General features: G+C 41.2%; 1 pseudogene; it reads right to left on the reverse strand.

The window, feature by feature from the left end:
• Positions 1-10,747: 10,747 nt before the first annotated feature.
• Positions 10,748-13,284, reverse strand: LOC103274451 (annotated as a pseudogene).
• Positions 13,285-13,863: the final 579 nt, after the last annotated feature.

The following is a 13,863-nucleotide window of genomic DNA, read 5'->3' on the forward strand; positions in this document are numbered from 1 at the left end:
ATATTTTACTTCTACATGTGTTATAAACTGATGCTACATAATATTGTTTTTTGCTTTAAAGTGTATCATCTGTAAAGAAATTTAAATAATAAGCAAGTCTTTTTTTTAGTCCATGCAATTTAGCAATCCAGGGATTTATTCCTTTGTGTAGAAACAGGTTTCCATCCGGTGTCATTTTTTCTTCTGCTTGTCAGATTTCCTTTGTCTTAGCTGGGTGCAGTGACTCATATCTGTCATCCCAGCACTTTGGGAGGTGGAAGAGAGAAGACTGCCTGAGCCCAGGGGTTTGAGACCAGCCTGGGCAATTTGGCAATACCTCATCTCTACAATAAATAAAAAATTAATGGGCGTGGTGGTGCATGCCTGTAGTTCCAGCTGCTTGAAAGGCTGAGGCAGAAGGATCGCCTATGCCCAGCAGATTGAGGCTGCAGTAGTCATGAGTATGCCATTGCATTTCAGCCTGGGCAAGAGAGTGAGACTCCAACTAACTAACTAACTAACTAACTAACTAATTAACTAACTATTAACTAAGTAAATGAACAAATAAATAATAAAAATCTTGTAGCACAAGACTCCTAGTAATAAACTCTTTTAACTTTTGTATTCTAAAAAACAAATCTTGTTTTCAGCTTTTTTTGAAAAAATATTTTTTCCAGGTAACAAAATCTAGACTGACAATTTTTTCTTTTAGTGTTTTAAAGATTTTTTTTTGCATGGTTTCTGATAAAAATATTCTATCATCATTATCTTTTTTATTTGTACATAATGAGTTTTTTCTCTGATTGCTTTCTGTTCATCATTAGTTTTAAGCACTTGGATTATGATATACACTGACATAATTTTTTCATGTATCTTGTGCTGGATCTTGGATCTAGGGTTGATATTTTTTCATCTTATTTGGAAATTTTTAGGCTATTATTTCTTCAAAAATTTTTTGTCCCTATCTTCCTCCTTCAGAGGCTCCAAGTATTAGTATATTTGGCCCCTTGATGTTGTCCTACAGTCAATTGTGTGTGTTTTTTATTTTTCAGTGCAGTCTTTTTTTCTCATTGTGTTTCATTTTGCATTGTTTTTATTGTTATATCTTTAAATTCAATCTTTTATCCAACAATGTCATCAGCAATTATTACAATTTAGTGTCTTTTACATTTAATATGTTTTCATTCTTATCTTTGGAAATTTAAGCTAAATCTTTTTTATGTCTCTGTGTCTCTAATTAGCATGCCCAATCCTTTTGCTGAAGTCCTAAACATATGGAATGCCTATATAGTAACTATTGAAATATTCTTGTCTACTAATTCTACAATTTTGACTTCTGTAGGTCAGTTTCAACTGACTGATGTTCCCCCCTCATTATGGACTACGTTTTCTAGCTACCATGCAGGACTCTTTTTTGCAGTAATTTTTGACTGAATTCTAGAATTCTAAAATTTACCTTGTAGGTTGCTGGATGTTTCTATAGTACTAAAAATATTCTTGAACTTCATTCTGTCACACTCTTGTTGCTTGGAAACAATTTAATCCCCAAATCTTGCCTTTAAGCTTTGTTGGTAGAAATAGCAGCACTTGGTCAAGGGCTATTTATTTTCACTACTGAAGCAAGATCCTTCTTAGTATTTTAACCAATGCCCTACAAATTAGGATTTTTCCACTCTTGCTGTTGGGAACAAGAACTAGCATTATTCCCCGCATTGCATTAGCTCCCGGCACTGTTTCCACTAATACCTTCAAGTGTTTTTTTCCCCTAATTTCAGAATGAAATGATCAGAAGGCAACTGACTCCTTAATGGGGACTCCTGCAGATTCCTGGATTTTTCCTTCTGTGCTTCTCTCTTCTCGTTCTCTTCCTGTGAATTCTAGTAGCCTTGGCTTTCCCATAATCCCAGAGACTACTGGGCACTTTTGGTGCCAATAGAAAGAAGCTTAAGTTGATACTCATGAAACTGATAAGCTTATATGTCAAATAATCTCCTTATGAGTTGATATCTGAAGTGATTTGGTTTCTTCCCAAGTTATTGCTCTTTTCACAAGTGAGGAGAAAGTTGATCTATCTGATAAATAGGGTTTTTTGGCTCTGGGACAGAAATAGGAAGATTCCATCCATTTCATGGAGCCCAGTTTAAAAGGGAACACTAAGACCAGGAGATAGTACAGAACCGAAGAAGAGTAGAAAGCCACAGGCTGAGCCAGATTGTTCTGGACACAGGAAGCCAGGTGGCCAAGCAGAAGGGGCTGGCTGTGGATGTCCCTTCTCCCAGGAAACTGTCCCTGACACTCCCCAGATTAGCCTTTGTTCATCTATTGCCTGACTGCATCATGTACTCACAGGTTTATTATTGTATATTTGCAGTATATTTTTCTATGTCCTCTGGCCTACACAGTGCATGAACACAGAAATTATATCTATCTTGTTTATTGTTGTCTCAATTGTTCCTAACATACTGCGGCACAGAGAAGTTGCTCAATAAACATTTGTTGAGTAGATGCCCTTCTTTTATAAATTATTAGGTGGAAAATCAGGTTGCGTCTGAGATAAATTTAATTGAGCTCCTCTGTTGCATCTAACCTGTTTCATGCTTTTCTTGACTATATTCTTTCCCATCTTTCAGCTTTTCTTAAACACTGTCTGCTCCTTAAATCTAAGCTGGCAAACTCAGTAACAGTGGCCAAGAAGGTGATGTAAAGGAGCATTCTTATGGATGATAAGAAAATTTGAAATGAAGGGGTCTCTTGTCAAATTAGTATACAGACCTCAACTAGCATCTTCAATTTTTTTTAATTAAAAAAATTCAGAGCTGGCCATACAATGTGTGCTTTTGTGATTTGGTAGTTCCCAGGCTCACCCTGGGATTCAGTACTGTATCCTGGTAAATTCTGGCCTGCACACTGAACTAGACATAGCAACTTGGAGTTATATATTCTCTTCAAATTTATTATATCCTCAGTAGAACTCATCTTACTTCAAAAACTCTATATTCTTATCTATTTCTTTTCTTAGTGAGCTGGTACCACTATCTTGTCATTCCTCTAGCCTGGAATGTAAAATCGTCAAAGAATTCACTGATTTCTTCAGTTCTCACAATCTGTCTGTCCCTGCGTCGTAAATGATTCTCACCACACTCACTCTTACTAATGTAATTCAGGTACTTATTATCCTTCACTTGGTCTTCTGCCACAGTTTCCTTGCCAGTGATCCCCAAACCTGGATGTGAGTCAGACTCACCCGGGGCATTTTGTAAAAATAAAGGTTCCCAGCCCCGACTTCATACCTCCTAAGGCATGGTCACAAGGGATGTCCCCAGAGCATTCATGATTGGTTAGCTAAACCAATTTGGTGGATTTAAAAAGTGCTCATTATAGCCAGTCGTGGTGGCGTGCCATCTGTAGTCCCAGCTACTTGGAAGGCTGAGACAGAAGGATCACCTGAGCCCAGCAGGTCAAGGTTGCAGTGGTCATGAGTGTGTCACTGCACTCCAGCCTGGGTGACAAAGTGAAACTCCAACTCAAAAAATAAAATGAAAAATAAAAAATACTCACTAATATTCTTATCGTGACAGCATATCTGTCTGTGTTCCTTATACAAATCCATTGACACCCAGGCTGCTCTCTTCCATCCTCTTCCTGGAGGAAGGTGCTCCACTCTGATGTGACAAAGAGAAACCCTAGCACAGGGGACTGCAGCACAGCCCAGAAACACTTCAAGCTCCAGAATGTTAATAAGGGAACATGAAAGCTGATGAGCAAAATAAGAGCCTGGATTATAAATTAGAAAATCATCTGGCTAAACTAAGAAGAATTGAAACCCTAATTGCAACACTGAGTAATAAAATCCTATCCCTCAAAGAATAATGTATCTTTTTCATGGCTTGGATGAATGGACTATTATTGGTGGGTGCTTAACTAAGGCGTTCCATCAATTTTGTTGAGAGTTTTAACCTAGTCCTGGAAATGAGTGGCATTATCTACATTGAATGGTGCCTCTGCTCAGGGACTGGTGAAAATCCCTCAGACACACTGAAAATCTCTCTCCATTGAATTGTTCTCACGTTGACCACCTAACGGGAAAACATTCTCTAAAAGCAGCACATTTTTATAAGTGAATGAAATAGAAAGCTAAACTAAACAGTTAAAAGTATCTCAATAAAGCTTCAAAATGGCAGTGCTGATTGTCAACCTATTTTTTTTTTTAAAAGCAGGTTTCATTGAGAGGACAGATAAGCTCCCACAGTGGGAGGGGACCCCAGAGGGTTGCCAAACCTAAAATTTTAAAAAAGAAATTTGGCAGCAGGTTCTGTGCAGACAGCGCAGCCATCATTGAAGAGGAGGCGCCATCGTGTGGCATGAATGACAAATGACTCGAAGTGCTAACACACGGATAGTTCTCCCATTTGTCTTCTTGCCTTTGCAACTATTGCGCTCACAGTGGCTTCCCTGTCTCTTCTCCGTCCAACTGCAGCAGACACGTGCAAGCATTCCTTTGGCAACTGCTGGAAGCTTCTGGAGTAAGCCAGGTCAGAGTGCTCTGGCTACCCGTGTGAATTTTAGGTTCTTTTGCAGTGAATTCAGAGCACAGTGCCGTCTTGTGGTAGATCTGTCACTTTGCGAGGAGAGTGGTACCCACTGAACCAATCCAAAGTGGGACTTCTGATGGACTTGAATATTTTGTCATAGGGTTAGGTGGGCATTTGAAGCTGCAATACTAATAGGACTTTATTTTTTTTTTTATTTGTATTACATAATAGGGACAAGAAATGTATCTTACTACAGCCTTTTAAAAGAAATTTGTCATAAAGTATTGGTTTTGAACCCAAACAGTGTTTTCCTCACAGTATCTTAGGTGCATTAGAGGAATATCTTGAAAACAATGACACGCCCAAGGATTTCTATCTACTTCAAACTGAAACAAACAAAAATAAAGCTGGCCTAAAGTGTCCATGTTCATTGGTGAGAAATGCAGTAATTCTCATGAAATGATTGCATTAATCATAAAAGATGTCTAAATTAAGTTTTACATTTTAAATGCACTTGAAAGGAACTTATCATATTAAAAACTAGTCTTTTTCCCAAAGTGTGCACTAACAAATGAAGCAAATAACTAATTTTTAAAAATGAATCTGATTGTTCAAGTGTATTTGTCTGAAAATAAGCTACATGTTAATTTAGTTTTCCCCAAAAGAGGAATACTTCCACAATTAATTTGCTATTTTCTCAACTTTCTACAATAAAAAAAAGTTCACTTAATATAAATTTGTTTACATATTATGGTCATTGTGTGAGACCTGTTCCTGCCTTCTGAATAGTTATATAAGGTAGATATTCAAAATCACAAGATATTCAGAGATGAAAAGTTTCCTTTTTCTTTTTTTTTTTTTTGTGAGTTGGTGTCTCATTCTGTCGCCCAGGCTGGAGTGCACTGGCATGCTCACAGTCACCGTAACCTCGACCTGCTGGGCTCAGGTGATCCTTCTGTCTCAGCCTTCCAAGTAGCTGGAACTACAGACACATGTCACCATGCCCGGCTAGTTTTTGTGATTTATTGTAAAGATGAGATCTCACCAAGTTGCCCAGGCTGCTCTTGAATCCCCGGACTTAGGCAATCCCTCACCTCAGCCTCTCAAAGTGCTGGGATTATAGGCTGAGCCACAGTACCCGGCCATGTTTTCTTTTTCATGTCATTATCTTAGCATACACTCTTCAGAACAAAATAAGTGTCACATTGACTTCTACCCCATGGACTGCTGTTAGCCATTCTGCAGCTTCTTGGGAGCTACTTAAGGCCTGGAAATTAGCAGACTAATTCTGGGAGGATCAAATTCTGCAGGATTAAATAACTAGATGAGTGATAAATATTTGTGGTGATGGATATGCTAATTACCTTCATTTGATCATTATACATTATATGCATCTTATCAAAACATCACACTATATCCCATAAATATGTACAATCATTATGTGCCCATTAAAAACACTAATTAAAAAATACCTATAGGATTTTGCTTCCTCAATTTGGGGACTTTGAGATTGAATTCAAGGCATACCTGACATAATAATGCTTTAATTCAGGAAGAATAAAGCATGTCAAGAGTTACATTTATTCTTTTCCACAAGAGGGGGGAATGCCTGTTTCTGGAACACCAAGGCCAAAACGATGATTTCTTTATGTGCTTTTCTTTTGGGGCATGATTTGGAGGATTCCGGTAAGACGGTGTGCTAAAACTCCTCCTACACTGGTCTGCTTTAGTACCTGACTTTTTTTGGGTTTTTTTTTTTTTTTTGAGTTGGAGACTCACTCTGTCGCCGAGACTGGAGTGCAGTGGCCGCTCCCGGCCACCACAGCCTCGACCTGCTGGGCTCTGGCGATCCTCCCGCCTCAGCCTTCCAAGTCGCTGGAACTCCAGGCGCGCGCTACCACGCCCGGCTAATTTTTGATTTATCGTAGAGATGAGGTCTTGCAAGTTGCCCAGGCGCATCTCGAACCCGCGGGCTCCGGCAATCCACTCACCTCGGCCTCCCAAAGCACGGGATTACAGGCTGAGCCACCGAGCTGGGCTAGTACCTGACTTTTTTTTCTTCCTTTCACCCAGTGAATTCCAGATAGTCTCCAGTGCACTCAGCACATTTTAGGGACTTAAAACAACAGCAGAGTGAAGGCAGAGAATATATAGTCTGCTTTTCAGGATTTCCAGTCCAGCCAAAAAGACATCTCAATATGAGAAACAGTGAGGAGCAGTAGAAATGAAACCCACTTAGTGTCCTCAGCGGGGACACCAGGGTCACAGTGAGCTCTTTCCCCAGGCCATTGTTCACATCCATTTTCTCACAGAACCCTCAAAGCCTGCGAGGAATTTCCAGACATAAGAGTGTATCATGCCAAAGGTCATATGCCAGTCAGGCAGAGAATCTGGGACAATAACCACAAAGACTCTGATAGTGCCATTATAATAACTAGGGGATATACTTTGAGTTTCACCTACATGCATTTACTACGTGAGATGACAATCCTATGAAGTACAAACATTTTTATTTTGCTGATAAACTCTTCAATTTTTCTTCACCCACAGCATGAAGCATTATGTTATGGAGAGTTCAGCAAAGATTTCTAGAGCCTGAAAAGTGATTTGGGTCAAGACTCAATCTCTCCAGGAATATCTTGTTGAAAACCACACATCTCTAAAGGGTTTCATTCTTCAGCAAGTGTTCCCTCTGGACACCAGAAGCGAGAGCCATGGCCAGATAAATTTTGGAAAACACTTGATTCAGCAACATTTTAAAAAATGATTTTTGTCAGCCTGGCAACATGATGAGGTCTCATCCCTATGAAAGTTTTTTTATTTTTAAATTAGCTGGGCTTATGGGGGTAGTTGCACATACCTCGGAGGCCGAGGTGGGAGAATTACTTGAGCCCAGGAGTTTGAAGCTGCAACAAACTATAATCGCATCACTGTACTCCAGTCTGGGTTGTCACAGAGCGAGACCCTGTCTCTAAAAACAAACAAACAAAAAACTGCTTTTGTTTTGAATTGCAGGAACTCTCAGCATCATGAATGCTACTGTAACAATAAAAACTACTATTGGAAGTACCACATTGCCAGTCTAGTACTAAATGTTTGGATAGAACATTTAATTAGTCCTTGGGTATGATCTCCTTTTTTCGAGTATGAACTCCTTTTCTAGAATGAAAAATAAAATCTCAATGCACGTAAGAGACTTGCACAAGATTAGGGAGCAAATAATAACAGCACTCCCTGGCTGGGCCCATGACCCGAGTGTCACCCTCCTTTCCCGCCACGTCACTCTGCCAACAGCCATAGTTTTGTGCTTCAGCCCAACTTCTTGCTTTCCAGGAAAGAGAATCTTGATTTGAAGGTTCCAGAAAGATACCAGAGACCCGGAGAGGAAGGATTACAGAGCACAGGGCCTTCTTGGTCAGCGGGAAGGCAGGACTGTAGGCCTACAAGGGACATAGAAAGACTGGCTGTGGCTGGGAGAAGGCATTGGGGCCAGGCTTGAGGGGAGGGTGAAAAGGCACCTGAAGCCAAAACAAGAGCTAGAGGGGATGCAGGTGAGTGAGGAGAGCTAAGGCTAATGGTCTGTGCTGGGGCTGGAGGTCAGCCTGGGGTGGATGAGGAGAGCGCCTCAGAGGTCTCACGAGGCCTTGACCACCTCTCTGAGGAAGTTAGATGACATTTTTGGAAGCTGGCAGAACCACAGAGTATGCTGCCTGCTGCTGCTCCAGCTGTGTGAGGCCATGGGGTGGGGGTGAAGAGGGGAACCACTAAACTGGTCTCAGAGGATAGGCTCCATCACCACCTTCTCCCTGCAGAGGATTATGGGAGGGAGTATTGTGCCCAAGCGGAAATATTCTATAGGAAACCCTATAGATAGCAAATATCAGCAGTTGAGGGGAGGGTGAGAGCATGGGAGAAAGGTTATTTCCGCTCCACGTTTCCTAAACCCAGGCTGCAAACGCCAGATAAGACCTGTAGACAAAAACTCACAAAAGAGAAGCATTCCATTTGTAGTTCACATCTAGAATTAGTAGAGTGAAAAAGCTCTGCTCATTGAAATTTCCAATATTTGGTCACTCCTAGAGAGTGACAAGTTTAAGGTATAACAATTGCAAGATCTCCAGCATGCCACAGACAACTTGCCCCAGCGATAGTAAGGAGAACAGCTCACTGAAGAAGGAACAATGAGCTCAGCTGGCTGTGCTATCTCCCCAGCCAGTCCTCAAGGAAGCTCTGGGTAATTTTAGCACCCTTCCTAGTTAGGAAACACCAAGTGTGTCAGGGGCACCTCTCCTGTCCTCGCTGGAATGTGGCTCTGGAGATGAGAGGAGACCTATTCCTATCTGATCAAGCCAGCTGGTCAAGAAAAGGAACTAAATGTGTGTGCTGGACTCTTCTGCCATGGAACTAACTGTTCCAGGATCAGGGTCTTTTCCAGTACTATAAATATTCTGGAGCTTCCTCTGGCTCATAAAACTGGAGAGGACAGAAACTTTTTTCTCTCTATTATAGAACTATGGAAGAACAGCAGCTAATCATGTCTTGACAATATATATATATATATATATATATATTTGCTTTGTTTTGTTTTGAGTTGGAGTCTCACTCTGTCACCCAGGCTGGAGTGCAGTGGCATGCTCACAGCTACCCCAGCATCAACCTGCTGGGCTCCGGCAATCCTTCTGCCTCAGTTTTCCAAGTAGCCAGAACTACAGGTGCCTGCTACCACGCCAAGTTGCCCAGTCTGGTCTTGAACCCGCAGGCTCAGGCAATCCATTCGCCTCGGCCTCCCAAAGTGCTGGGATGACAGGCTGAGCCACAGAGCCTGGCCCTGACCATGTTGCTTAAACAGGGCATTAAAGACCCCCAGAGTGACCACAATTATAAGACACTGAGAGGGACTTTGGAGAACTGAATTGACTTTCTTCAGTTCCACACCAGTCTAAGAGATGGGTTTTTCCAGCCGTCGGAGCTCTGTGGCTGAATCTAATCTGTACTTTGCAGGAGAAATTAGCTTCCTTAATTAGCAATGTCCGCCATGGGTGTTGGGCCCACTGGTGTGGTGGTGACCATGCTGTCTAGCAAACCTTGCCTTAATTCATCCCATTGAAAATAATCCTCTCTCACTGCTTAGGTAGACTTTGAAATCATAGGCATGGATTCTTAGAGATCAAATATCCATATGCTTCTGAAGACACATTTATAGCAAATTTGTAAGAAGTATAAACAGGCGAGGGCAAAGATTAAGAGATTTTGAAATTTATCTCATATGATATATTAAAAAGAAAAGATAGTGTTGATACAGGTTTTTAGAAAGTCATGACAGAAATTTTATTCAAAAGCATTCATGAGCACATTTTAGTTGCAGCTAGATAGACAATGGTATTATAGTTGACCGATTTGTTTAAAATGGAAAAATATTTTTATTGATAGTATTCTATCTACTATATTAGATTTATTACTGAGTATGATGCTAATTCCTTCTGTGACAAAATGTTATATCTTAAGTTGATTACTCTGCTTAACATTATTTTTTTCTCATTTAACTTTGTTTTAATGGGTGTTAAAATTCTATGACATTTTTTGGTCAAGTTGTTCCCATTAAAAAGTACTCCTTTTGAAAACAAATAACTTGGCCGGGCTCGGTGGCTCAGCCTGTAATCCCAGCACTTTGGGAGGCCGAGACAAGTGGATTGCCTGAGCCTGACGGTTCGAGACCCACCCGGGCAACTTGGCGAGACCTTGTCTCTACAATAAATCAAAAATTAGCCAGGTGTGGTAGCACATGCCTGTAATTACGGCTACTTGGAAGGCTGAGATAGAAGGATCCCCGGAACCCAGCAGGTCGAGGTTGCAGTGGCCGGGAGCGTGCCACTGCACTCCAGTCTGGGCAACAGAGTGAGACTCCAACTCAAAAAAGAAAGAAAGAAAGAAAATGAATAACTTAAAACTGCCACTTGTTGAAAACCAAAATGGTTCATAAAACATTCTCCCTTTATTCTGAAGTCTTTATGATTCCTTATTATTGTAAACAAGGCATCATAAGGTTACTATCAAACTTAAATGGCCAGTTGAGACAAACAGGTCTGAGACCATTCTTCCACCACTTGTGAAGACTGAGGTGGTAGGTATTTGGGAGGATATTCATTCATCCTTCTGAGCTTTCTGGGCAAACTTAGTGACCTTGCCAGCTCCAGGGGTCTACTTGCTATGATTTTGATGACAAACATAGCAACTGTCTATCTCAGATCATGAACAACAAAACAACTCAGAAGAAGATCGTCAGAGAAGCTCTCAACACACATGGGCTTGCCAGGAACCCTGTCAGCAATGGCAGCATTATGTGATCACAAGAATTTAGGGCCATCTTCCTGATTCTTACCAGAAGGGCGATCAGTCTTCATCTTCAGCTCAACAAACGTGCAAGCTATATGAGCTGTACGACAATCCATTACAGGGCAAAGCCAGCACTGATTTGGCCTGTATGGTTTAGGATAATCATCTGAGCAGTGACTCCCGTTTCTCCCATGGGCAAATCTTTCCACTGTCACCAGGCTGCCACAATAATCAGCTTTGACAGACACATTCTTGACATTGAAGCCCATGCTGTCCCCAGGAAGAGCCTCCCTCAAAACTTCATGGTGCATTTCAACAGATCTTACTTTGGTTGTCATGTTGAGCGGAGCAAAGGTGAACAACATAGTTGTTTAAGAATCCCAGTCTCCACTCAGTCCACTGACCTAGTACCAAAACCACCAATTTTGTAGACGCCATGGAGGGGGCAGATGCCAGGGCTTGTCAGTTGGACTAGTTGGAGGTAGGATGCAGTCCAGAACTTCAAGCAGCATGGTCCCACCGGCATGGACATCTTTATCGGTGACTTTCCATCCCTTGAACCAACACCTGTACACACTTGGGTCCAGCATGTTGCCACCATTTCAAACAGGAAATGGCACAAATGATCTTGTGTTGGGGCTGTAGTCAATTTTCTTAATGTAAATGCTGACTTCCTTTATAATTTCCTTGTATCTTTTCTGGCTGTAGGGGGGCTTGGTGGAATCCACTTTGTTAACACCAACGATTGCTTCACACCTGGTGCATAAACCAGAAGGGTATGCTTATGGGTCTGCTGGGTCTTGGATATACCAGCTTCAATTCACCAATCAGGACAGCACCATCAAACTGAGATGTGCCCGTAGTCATGATTTTTGTGAAGTCTCTGTCCTGGGGCATCAGTGATAGTCACTTGCTGGTCTCAGATTTCTGTATGGAGATGCCAATACCGTGCCCACATTCAGCTTTCAGTGTATCCCAGACCCAGGCACCCTTGAAGGAGTCCTCTTCCATCTTGGTAGCCTCCTTCTCAGATTTTTCAAAGATTCTTTTGTTGATCGTACCACATTTGTAGATCAGATGACCAATAGTGGTGGACTTACCTGAATCTACGTGTTCAATGATGTCAATGTTTACATGAGTCTTTTCCTCTCCCATCTTTTAGGGCTGGTTTTCATGACACCTGTGTTCTTGTGGTAAGCCTATGTGAAAAAACTATAATATGGATTTAGAAAGCAGCTTCATTTCTTTCTGATTGACTGTCTTTACTTGAAATCTCTCTTGGGAAATATGATTTATATCCAATGTTCTGATATAGTACAATTTTTAAAATAGCTTTATTGAGACATAATTTAGACTGTACACTTAAGTGTACAATCTAATAAATTTTTAGTATGTAAAATTATACAGTATGATTTCTGAAAGCCAACACATTGGATTTTTTTTACCTTAGAACAATGTATACTCCCAGTACGCAATATGTCCATGTAACAAATATGCAACTGTATCCCCGAATCTAACATAAAAAATAAAAAGTGTACTATAAAGCATAGCAGCTTCCTTTCCCTTCTCTTTTCTATTCCACAAACAAAACATATTCTCTTCAGGAAGATGTGTGTGTGAATGCATGTGTGTGTGTGTGTGTGTGTGTGTGTGTGTGTGTTTGTGTCTTCCTTAGAAGAATAACAGAAACTGTCAATTTCCTTTACTTATTCAGAAGCAAAAAAAAAAAAAAAGATAAGCTTCACAAGCAGGAGCTTTGAAAAATACCAAAGGAGCAATATTATTCTAGAAACCATATTTTCTGTGTGTTTTTAAATGTCTGGACAGGTGCTGCATGTGCTGTGGACACCCCACTCAACAGGGTCTTTTGAAAGAGCCAGGAGACACAGGCTAACCTTGGAAGCTAACCTTGGAAAGGGGGAGAGGAAAGGGCTGGGCAACGAAGGAAAATCGGTGGCCACCAATCAGCTGTGTTTACCCACACTGAGCTCATAAATATGACCTAGGCAATACCTCGTGATCCGGTGAGTTGCCAGGTGCACTTGGATGAAGCGAAAACTCAGGAACACAGGAAGAAGAAAGACCAATGTTTGCTCTCGATATCTGGCTGTTAAAGCCGTTTACGCAAATCGCACTGGGCTGAGTAAGAGACCAACAGGCCAAGCAGCAGCACAGGAGGGAAATTGTCTCAAGACGTGGAGTTTTCACATCCTGTTATACTGTAGGCTAGTGTTATTTTTTGCAGTGAAGCTATGGGACACTCTGGAAGGTTTGGGCAGGCAGTCTGAAAACAAAAATCATGCTGCTCGTCACTGAATGCCTGCCTCTTCACCAGCCTATGGAGACGAGAAACAGCCCAGCTGAAGGCCATTTCCTCTTGCTCGGGCGCCCGTTTCAATGATTGATTCTTAAAGGTCACAGGGAGCAGCTGCCAGCTCATTTTTACAGAGGAGGCCAGCTTTCTGTTTTGACGTTAGTCAGATGCGTATGTGGCACCGTGGAACAAGGAGGAGACAGGGAAGGATCAGATTTTCTTTTGGCTCAGTCGCTGTCAAGTTGGAAACTCTTCCATGTCTGAGTGTCTTTTTTGGCCTAAACACCCCCCAGCACACAGAGAAAAAAGCGCTTTTGTAATATTTTCATACCGCAGTCTTAAATGTTTACCCTTTGACTTTTTTTCATGCTTCTAAATTCTTCCCCTTTCTTCCTTCCCTTTCCTACTTCCTTCCTCAGACTTTTTCTACATTCTTACTATGTGTGTCAAGTACCATGCAGGTGGTGGGCAGGTATACAGGAATACCAAACAGTCTGGGCATCAGGATGTTTACAGTCTGGTGGAGACTTGAAAACAATCACCAACACATTTTATTAAGGGACTCCCGTCCAAGGTGCTATGTGTCTAGGATACTGATCCACAAAACATTAGAAGTCCACATTAATTGCTACTAGAGTGAAATTATTTTTGTTATCTGTCCATCTGATTAATAAATTGTTGAAGGTTTTTTTTCAAACTTTCCTT

The sequence above is a fragment of the Carlito syrichta genome, unplaced genomic scaffold (assembly GCF_000164805.1).
Source record: "Carlito syrichta isolate Samal-C Ts95f unplaced genomic scaffold, Tarsius_syrichta-2.0.1 Scaffold314781, whole genome shotgun sequence".
NCBI classification, from domain to species: domain Eukaryota; kingdom Metazoa; phylum Chordata; class Mammalia; order Primates; family Tarsiidae; genus Carlito; species Carlito syrichta.